Here is a 10,885-nt window from a genome sequence, read left to right as displayed (position 1 = left end):
GCTATTGCCCTGCCTGAAAATCCACAGAACTTTCTTCTGTAAACATTTATTACCCTGGATATTTTCCCATCACAGGACAGTATCTCTGAATTTATCTACATGTTTTTTTAACTCTCACTCGCAGGTCAGTGCTTGTTTTTCTCAAATTTTTTTTCATTTTAATCTGCATTTATGTAGCAGAAGGTTCACAGCCAAACATTTTTCCCCAAAAACCTCCATAATTTGTTGGCGTTTTTAGTAATATAATTTAAAAGAACACAGTTTTTTTTTTTGTTTGTTGCTGATGAAGTAACCTAGGTCATCACCCTGCACTGGAAGAGTTACTTACTGTCTTCAACATGAAGGGGTCTAATCAAGAAGTTTGTTAGTAATCTGTACAATTGATGCAATATTGTCATTGAGCTTACCTCCAGAGTTGGGCTTATTTCTCCCTATATGCTCCTGAAATACTGCTCTGCAAGTTGGAAAGATGATTTGTTCTGGCTGAGTCTAAAGTGAACAATTAGAGAATGGAAACTCTCAAAGTGAGTTTATGTTTAAGGCCTTAATTCTCCTGGAAGGTGAGCACAGTGGCAGTGCCAGCACCATGCAGCAGACTGTGTCCTGACTGCAGCTGCCCTGGAGCCTCAATCCTCATCCCAGCTCCACAGCCATGCACACAGAATTGGTGTTGGGTAGACATGAGCTGGAGACAGAACAGTGCCTGGCCCAGGACAAATCTGTAGCCTAAGAGACATGGTCCTCCCAATATTGTTAACTTTTGTACAAAATGCCCCCTGGAAACACTTTACAGAGTTGCCATTTCAGCAAATGACATTTTGTATATTCTTCGGAGATGCCACAAGTATAATGCAGTCACACTCAGCTCAAAGTGACCATGGGGATTGAACATGACTCAGCTGCTCTCTGGATTACTCACACAGGGTATTTTATGGCAGCAGACAGTAAGAGGAGCTGAAGTGGGGCTAGAAAATGGAGAAAAGACATCTTCCCTTCAGCACTGCCATTTTGGTAATGCTACAATGTTCTGTGCAGGTAGCAGCTTAGGCTGGTGCATAGTGGAGATCAGCTTTGTTACAACAGAAATTTTTTTGTAAAAAACAATTTTTCTCAAGTGTTTCTCTCTTTAGTGTGTTTCATCAGAATTAATACTCAGAAGCTACTAAGGAAATGTTCTAAAAACTGTTGTAATATTACTTCTTCAAGTTCCTGCTTATTTCCCTTCTCTTGTTAGAGCATATCAAGACTTACTTGAGCCCCATAACACTTTCCCCCTAATTCTGTACTTTAATGTCCTGTTTTCTTTACTGATTTTTTTTACTATTTCTTTTGAATTCCTGATCTGATTATTTCCTTTGACCACACCTGCCTGCTGTGGTCTCCTTCCTCATGCTGGGGACCGCTTGGTTTTTTTCCTAATTACCAGAAGGCCTTCCTATTTCTCTTTGGAATTATTTTAAAAATAAATTCTCTTTCTCTTTGTCATTAAGGCTCCTCAGATATCTGATAATGATTTATTCTGAAGTTGTCTCCTTTAGACTGTAAGTATTTTACAAGTTAAAATACATCCGATCTCACTGTTAACATCAGGCAGGGTTTGGAGCAGAACCAAGTTAGGCCAAGTAAATCTACCCATGAAACTTCTCAGCATTCTGCTGATGCTCCAGTGCTTTCTTGCAGCAAACATAAGTGCTTTTAGAAGGCTTGGTTTTAGTACAAGCAAACAAACACACAAACAAACACAGCTTCCACCAAAAGAACATGTGATCTTCCCATGCATACTTGGGTTCAAATTCCTGACCTGCTGTCTCTCTAACTGCAGAGGACTGTGTCAATTCACCCACAGCCTGATAGTTGTCCTTGGGCAAGGTTCACTCCACAGTTCCTCCTGGAGCTGATCTACTTCCTATAACAAAGCATTCTTCAGAGTCATTATCTGAATTTGCTTCCTCATATATTGGGTGAGCATCCCCACAACTGCACTGCAGAACTGCACTGAAACTGAGCTGCACTTTCTAATGAAAACTCATTTCATTGCAAAATTCCCAATCAGCTCTAATTTGGAAGCCCCAGCTGAGCTCCTGCTGTGAGATATATCATAAGAGACAGATCTTGCTGTGAAGGGCTGGCAGGTTGGAGAGATGAGGGCTGAGAAGAAAAGCACAACAGAAAGGTGAAATGGCTTCCTCGGAATCACGCAATGGGTCAGTGGCAGTTTTGGTTCTTCTTAGTGCCAGCCACAGCCCATGCTACCTCTCACATTCTGGGCTTACAGACAGACTCAGCTCTCCCTGGTCATCTTTTCAATCATAACTAGATTATTCTTGCATGTAGGTTAACGCTTGGGTGCACAAGTTCAGCAGTTTTAAACCTTGCTTACAAAGCATCATGTACATGTATATGGCACCATCAAAAACTTTGAGGTAACAGATAACAAAGATGTCACGGTAAAATGCTTAAAAGCCAGACCCTATTGCAACAGAATAGGCAAGAGGACAAAGAAAATCAAGTATTGTTCTAACTAAAGTCTGTCAGCTGCTCTGAACAAGGTAAGAAATACCATGTGAATTTCACAGTTTGGGAAATCTGGCATAAGATGGTGCACCTGAGCCTGTACAGGTTGTTAAGCCAATGCCATGGTTAGAATGCAATGCCTTACTTAAAATTAAACTTTCTCAGATGCTTCTCTAGATCTCTAAGACTACAAGAATTTTTAGTTTTAAAGCAATTTTATTTTTTCTTCTGGCCTTACACTGATTAGGAACAGAATTAGAGACAACTTGTATATTATGAATAGTATACCATTGTATTTTGTTTATTTTTCCTAGGAGCTCTCTGAAACTAAAATTTCTCTTTGAGGACAGCTGGTCCATGCCCCTGAGGAAAAAGATGCTTATGTCAAGGCAGAGGTTAATGATTTTAATTTACAGTTTTTGTAGGAATATTGTTTTGATTCTGCAGATATCGCTGTCTCTCCATTGTTTTAAAAAAACAGCAATACTTAAATAAGGCTTTATATCTTATTACCCCAAAACACATTTAATTTTGTTTGACTAGATCATGTCAGCATGTTAATAGAATAATTGTTATTCCAAACATGCTTGGTGAACTTGAATACCAAAGTGAAGTTTATATGTTTAATCAAATATATTCAGTAATTCCAGTGGAAAATGCAGAAGTGTTTTCTGTCAATATTTTCTTGACTTTTGAAATGAGTATACATTGCCCAAATTTTCATTCTTGTGGATCTATTTTCTATCCATATCCAAGCAATTTAATTTATTTGCATGACTGTTTCCAGTGGCTGAAAATGGAAGAAAAAACGCCACAAGGTCACATTGGCAATACTTCTTGCTGGAAGTGCTTTTACAGGTATGTGATCAAGGGAAGGAAACATCTTGCAGATTTTGAAGCCATGAGTTGTCAGATGGGTCATAAAACCAGCTGCAATTCCCAAAACTGTACTGTATTTTTGGATGTACTATAGAAAGGCTGCCATTTCTCTTTTTTGTCTCTCATGCAACATTTCATCTTTCCTTCTGCATGAGATGAAGACTTAAATCTTGTTGGTTCCTTCAGAGAGCTTCAAAAGAGAAAAAAATGCTTAAAGCATATTACTTGATAAAAAGTCTATCCATAGTGCTATCTGGTTTAGAAACCAAGCAGGGACCTTGGAGTGAGAGCTGCCCATGGAATGGTGTGCAGGCATGGGCAAGTGGCAGGACAGCGTGGTATGAACAGGAATAGGAGCTCTGGGAGCAGTGGAGATTCAGAGAGGACACTTGAAGAGACATCACAGAAGAGGGATATAAAATGGGAGGATCTGACGAAGAATGATCTTGAGGGCACAGGAGCAGAACAGGGAAATGCAAAGAGCCTGTAGGACCAAGAGGGAGTTAAGGGATCCTATAGGACTCCTTGCTGCTGTTGACCCAGCTATGACTCAGGATAACATTGTGGGAAGATGCCCAAAGGGAATTTGTAGAATGTGGTTTGTAAACTTCCTATATATTTATCGCTAAACTCTCCACATTTTCTTGAAGCAACTTTTTCCAGTAGTGACTGCTTACAGACCCAGCCAAGAGAGAATATTTGGATGGACTTTTGGGGGGTGGTGTGGCTGGCAGAGAGCAGGTGAAGGCAGCGCCGCTGAGCTCAAGTGTAGCATGTTTGCAATTTGTTTCAGGACTGACCCTGAACCTTCCAGGCCCTGGAAGATTTTCTGTCCTCAGGGAATGTGAGGAAGTGTGGACACAAAGGGAGAGACTTGAAGTATTTCTCCAGGAAGAAAAGATGTAAATATTTTTGTATATTGGCTGACGGTTTCTAAAGATTTTGCTAAATAGTATGGTTTTATTACTTCTAATAGTAGAAAAACAAGTTGTCCTAGGATCACAGTTGTTATACATTTCCTCAGATTATCTTAGTTGGAAACCTCATTTGAGATAAGACATTCTTCTTTTCAGCGGTATAGCTCCTGTTAAGTTAATATAGAATTAAGGAAATGATTATTTTATTGTTAACAAACAGTAAAATATGATCGAACGTTTTCACCACATTCAAAAATGCCATAGAACTGGGGATGGAAATGTGTTATTCTTGCTTCTAGATAAAGAACATCAAAACATGTTGCTTAATATGAAAATTCACCTTTCCCAATTATATGTATTTTCAACATCTACAGGGTATTCAGAGTATTTTGTGTAGCTTCTCTGCTCTGAAAAATCCATGGACAAATTTTCTAGGAGAAAGTTAGATATAGATGATATAGCTATAGCTATATCTATTTTTATTTTAGATGAAAGTGGCAGCTGAACAAAGCCTGTTCTTTCAATGGAGCAACAAAGCAGCAGTATAGGGCCAGAGCTGGAAGTCCTTCTGCTGTAAATCCACACCAATCCAACTAAGACCAAGTACTTGTGAATATTAAATTCACACTAGCTGAGAGTAGAAATGGCCTTTGTTTTTGAAACCCTTGGAGTCCAAAGTGAGAAAAAAAAGGAGCAGGGTTTAACCTTTAAACCTTTCACTGACCTTTAAGCAGTACTTCATACGCTACGTACATTATAGAACGGGTTAGCAATTGAAAGGTTTGGCTCCTGTTCATTGTGTCTTTATCACCTTTTAAAGTGATGCTTATCTTTGTAAACAAAATTTCATAGTAAGCAGTAACACGAGAAATGCTTTGTGTCAAAGTGCATCATGTTAGTGATGGCCAGGCTTAGATCTATACTCTTGGAGGTGCAAACCCATGTGTTGATCAAGATATTAAATTTTGTAGAATTCCTGTATTAATGTAGAACTCAACAAGGACCAGCTTTGTTGGCGCCGCTTTCTATCACAGGTGCGTAGAAACTTCTGCAACATCTGGCCAGACCATTATTTTTCCTTCTTTGGCTTTTCTTTCTTTCACACTATTCACGTCACTGCTTGCATGAACTTTTTTCTCACATACCTTCCCCATACATATCTTCATTTTGGTCTATTAAATCCAAACTACAGGTACAAATGACATAAAATGAACTATGAATTTATCTTGGACAAGATCTCACTGTTCTCATAACCTAAACAGAGTTTAATTAACACTAGAAACATCTACTTCTTGATATAAATAAAATAGTCTAAAACTGGTGATTGTAATTTCCCCTTTTCATTCGCACAATGATTGCAAAATGTCTTGCCATTCACATGGAAATTTTTCTTCTAAGTACGTCTGTCTTTAGTGGAACAATGTCATGGGCAGAGCACAAATTTATAGAGGATGTATATGTTTAAGTAACAGCAGCTATTTCATATTCTGTGTCCATCATTTGAATCAAGAATTTTCCTGCTGGGTTGTTACAGTAGCACAGAGGAAGTGATGCACTGCCCCTTACATTCAAGTTACTCTTCAAGTGCAGAAATACTGGCCTTAGAAATTGACAAAATTACAAACAAGTTATTTTGCCTTGAAGTATGAAATGCTGGAAATTGCTGAGACAACCTAGCACAGCAGACACAGTCAGGCTGAATCAGTGTGAGGATCGCCATTGTAGGTTTCGAAAGATAAACGCATGGGATTTGTTTTCCTGAAAAGTTTTACCAGGACTTGACATTGTAAAGACATTGAGTGTCATAGGCTATAAAGAAATAAAGAGTTGATAAGCTGAGAGCAAACACTGAAAGGCCTTGTGATGTAGCTGGTGAAAAGCACCTGTTTTTTATGGTGGATATTTATTTGAATATGAAAAGTACTATACATTTCTTTTATCATCTCCTCATCTCTTGCTGTTGCATGTTGGAGAATTACTAAATCTCTGGAGAGGGATCAGATCTGTAAAAGTTGTCAGTTGTTAAGACAAGGTATTCAGTGAATAAATGAATTATTGTACTGAAGTGCTTTATTGAATATTCCTGTGTCACTGCTTTAGTTAAGTATCAAGAACACAGGCATTTAACAATATTACTTTAAATTCAAAATGCCTTGAAAGTACTGAGATTCAATTTGCAAATGTAACCAAGAATAAAACATGTGCCTTGGATTACATGTCACTTCTTGGGATGTTTTGACATAACGCATTTAGAAAATACTTTCCTGTGACAGAAATGATTAAAACAAATTTCAGTTATCTGTGACTTCTAACAGTCCAGTTCTTGGTTAGTTTGTTCTCTGCATCACAACAAGCACCAGCTGACATGCTCACTTGTGTATCAGTGTGGAGGCCAACTGCTTAAGGCTAAAGTGCTATTGTGTTCCTTGTGCGAATAATCCTGTTAGCAGCAAGGGAACACAGGCATGGAAAAAGCATAAAATGGTCAGAAGTGAGAAAATAACCTGACTTCCTTCTCTTTTCTAGAGATGATCTGTGCAGTATTTTTAGACAGATCTCTTGTGTGATGGTACCAACATCTTCAAAGATTCCATCTTTTTATCTCCTCTCAGGGGTACCAAAATCACACCAGCTCTTCTCTGTGTGTTCAGATGGGCACACCTAGAAAAGTAGATAAGCAAATCCATTCAATAATCTGTCCTCTGTATTTCCAAAATACTGGTACCAAGATAGAAAATATAAGGATACACGGGGAGGTACTTTTCTCTGTGTCTTTTATGAAAACACACTTCCTCTAGAAATTCAGTATATAAGCACCACAGACCATTATTCCCAAAGAGCAAGCATGTCATAATGGAAAATATACACTAGAAATTTAGTATTAAATCTACTTTTATTAAATACAGTTAAACTAACTACAGCTTCTCAGTATCAAATTTTAGTATTATGTGTAGTATTACATAAAAAAAATAATCCAAGTAGACAATTCCTACTACAGAGTTATGCTTAAATTTGCCACTCATATTTGTGGGACTTGCAGAAATCCAAGAATGGTGGTTTTGGGTTTACTAACAAAATGTCACAATGAAACTTATCAAGGAGAGCAGGTAAGACTGCCTGTTAATAGTAACATTTTCAGAACAGCATGATTAGTTCACTGGTCATATCACCTGCCCACTCATCTAGGCCAGCAAATACTAAAACCAGAAAAAGATTATTACTTTTTGCATTATACCTGTTCTTAGCACATGATGAGAGGATTGTGAAGACAGTGGTGGAACATACATCAGAAACCCGTTGCTTCATGCTCTGTGACACATTTGCTGTACCAGGAATGAAACAGAGAGAAGGAATTTGGTTGCTGGGATTATGAAATCCAGAACCTGGTTCTATAACCTGCTGATGATATTGACTTCTGTTGTCATTTGGATGTGATTATATATTCACTGTCTTAATTAATAGTTATGGATGTTGCATGACATGGTGTTAACACCCTATCTGAAAATAAAATGAGTACTGACATGTCAAGGACTTGGCTAAAAGGTGTTTTGATTTCCCTCTGATTAGCGCTGGATCTCACTGCTGATTTGTCAACCATTTTAGCTTCATCAGATGAAACAGAAAGATGGGCAAATGCAGGTTCTGTTTCCCACAGCATCCTGGGGCTGGTACCAGCTGCACAAGAGGTAAGGCAAGGTTAGAAATGCACTGAGGCAGCCCAGGCACCAGCTAACCAGTACCCACAACTCCTGCTCAAACCCTCCAGCTTCCCCACATTCAGTGGGTGGCAGAAAACATAGATTGTTCCCCCATTCAGTGGGTGGCAGAAAACAACAGCTGCCCAACTCCTTAGGGTGTTGGCTAGGACCTGTGGGACTCATGCATTTGAAAGCTTCAGGTGGGAAAAGAAAGTAGAGATTGCACTCACAGCACTCACACCCTGGGGAAATGCGCAGATAACACCCCCGAGGTGAGCAGGCGGTCTTCTTGATCTATATCATAGCAAGTACCCTAGGGATATTAAGGGTGGAAATTGAGGAGTTTTAACCTCCTAAAGGCTCTGGTGCTCTTATGCCTTTATGTACATTTGTGCAGACAAGAAGCATGTAAGACTTGCAGGTCAAAATACAGATACAAATAATGCTGATGTTCGGTAAACAGTTCCTGTCTTCTGCTACGCTCCTTTGGAGAGAAAAAATAAATAAATAAAAGAGAGAAAGCAAGCAAAACTCCCACAATTTAACTTTTCTATAAGATTTGTCTTCCTCCCCTTAGAAACATTAAAATCCAAGTACATCCCAGTAAAACGTTTTCGGGAGATGGTACTCAGTACATAAAAAGCTAAGCAAATAAACTTCAAGCATCAAAGTACCAGATCTTAAAGCTTGGAATTTAAAACTGCAAAGTGCACAGAAATAAAACCCTTGCGGACATGCTAAAATGTCTAATTCATTATTATTTCAAAAAAGATTAAAAAATAATTTCTTAACATTAAAGTGCAATCAAGCACTGAAGAAATTATTTAAACTTTCCATAGGAAAAAAGCACACTTTAGAATGCTGCAAGGGTATTGATGGCTATTAAATATTTACTTTTCTCTCTAGCTCACACTAGAAAGAGTAATTTGTATTTGGCAGAAACTGGCTGCAATTACATTAGTCAATCCAAAAGCCCAACTTGCTCATACAAAATGCAAACAAATTAGTTAAAATGGTCTAATTAGCAGACTGTAAAAATGCAAAGCAAGGCTGGCATAAAAATGTGTGCTAGACAAGTATACTATTACAAAATAAACAGAAAGGCAAATATGAAATAGTCAAATAAATCCTAGCTAAAGGACTATAATGTGAACCCAAATATTTAGGGATTGCATACTTTAAAGAAAAGTTTCTATGGGCTCTTAAATATTTTTTGCAACCCACATTCCATCATGAGTACATGATTAATACCACAGCTGAAGTTCTGGGATTTCAGTTGAGCCCGGTGGAGCCGTGTGAGGGCAGGTTATATATACATTTTGTGTGAGAATATACACAAACACAGCTCCTAGTCAAGTTAATCAGAGCGCAGGGTAGCTTTGGAACACACAAAGAATATAGGATGTGGCCTATGGAAGGAAGGTCAAGTCATTTCTTTACATGTAGTGTATTTGTTTTGTTTCCACAATTAAGATAAATAACTGGAAGCGCACGGAAATGTGGAAACAGCTTAGATAAAAGATAAAACACGTTTGCTCTTATGAGAAATATAAACTGTGGGCATTGTCCATAAGGACATAGCTTACTGGCTGAAAAGAGTCACTATAAAAACTCTATTATTGCAGTCACTAGTATATAGGACCGGAAAGGGCTTTAGCATCTTTTGCTTCATAACACCACTGCAGTTTCTTAGTCTGTGGGGTTTTAACTTTCTGGTTTCTACACTGTACATAAAATAGTCACTGATGATTCATAACCTATCACATGAAAGAAGCTGTTGTGAGGCGATGATGTGAATTTGTCTCACCTCATCACATGCTCCCCTGTCCTTCAGCACAGTGGAAGCCACATTCTTTCTTCTTGCCACCTGACAGATGGCAGAGGATGGGTGGCTTTGGCAAAATAGTTAGAGATGCATTGAAGAAACAGTAACCATGAACCTCCAACAAAAATGTGATGTTATTTGGCACAAAGAACCTGTATGCAAAAGCAGAAGTGTTCTCCTACCCTGAAGAGGAGGTCACCCAATAGAAAACATGTCTTGGCAAAAGCAGAGCAGTGGCCACAAGGTGTGGTCATTAGAGCTCAGAGAAGCTGACTCAGTTATTTCACTGAAATGCTTTATTGTGGCACATTCACTCCCCCATGCTGCCCTCAGATTGCCTCTCTGTGCCAAAGAGGTTCAGTCCATCACTCTCTCTCATGAAGGGCATTTATTTGCTGGGAGGATGTCTCTGCTGGTTGTCAGTACCACTGGAGGAGCAAGGTATTTGTGAGTGTAAGAGCAGAGCCCAGTGGGGAGGGACTGTTATTTGACTTAGTGCTTGACAAATGGCTTTGAGAACAGTAAAGGTAACAAGCTACATCACAGAAATGGTCTTTTCCACTTTCTTACCCATGGACAGATATTTCCATCTCACAAAATTTTCTACATACTCAGACTCTTGAATCCCACAGAACTCCCCGGTGACGACTGGATAAAACAAGGATATTGGATATATGACGAAGAAAAGGAAGTGCAGGCATCAAAAAGAACATTTGAGAGAATCAGAGCTTGAGGAATGAGGAAAGAAGTCCTATCACGTGGGAAGGCTTCATCCTGTTGTAAAGAAACTCCACTATGTTGTCCCAGTTCTGTTGCTCCACTTCATGGGTGACAGACAGGTGACAGGATGGCTGCTCTGTCTCTGCTATGCTCATGCTGAGATCACAGAATCACAGAATAATGAGGTTGGAAGAGACCTCTAAGATCATCAAGTCCAACCTATGCCCTAACACCTCAACTAGACTATAGCACCAAGTGCCATGTCCAGTGTTTTTTTGAACACATCCAGTGATGGTAGGATGTTGAGAGATGCTTGAGCGCTTCCAGAGGAG

At 38.9% G+C, this 10,885-nt stretch overlaps 1 long non-coding RNA gene across 1 annotated transcript; it reads left to right on the top strand.

The window, feature by feature from the left end:
- Nucleotides 1-2,828: 2,828 nt before the first annotated feature.
- Nucleotides 2,829-4,635, top strand: LOC115948376. The gene is made up of 3 exons (XR_004082194.1): nt 2,829-2,909; nt 3,302-3,372; nt 4,187-4,635. It is a non-coding gene; the product is annotated as an uncharacterized LOC115948376 (long non-coding RNA).
- Nucleotides 4,636-10,885: the final 6,250 nt, after the last annotated feature.

This window comes from Geospiza fortis, unplaced genomic scaffold (assembly GCF_000277835.1).
Source record: "Geospiza fortis unplaced genomic scaffold, GeoFor_1.0 scaffold41, whole genome shotgun sequence".
Classification (NCBI taxonomy): domain Eukaryota; kingdom Metazoa; phylum Chordata; class Aves; order Passeriformes; family Thraupidae; genus Geospiza; species Geospiza fortis.
The sequence above is the reverse complement of the archived record's forward strand: the minus strand, read 5'-3'. Positions and strand labels throughout refer to the sequence as shown.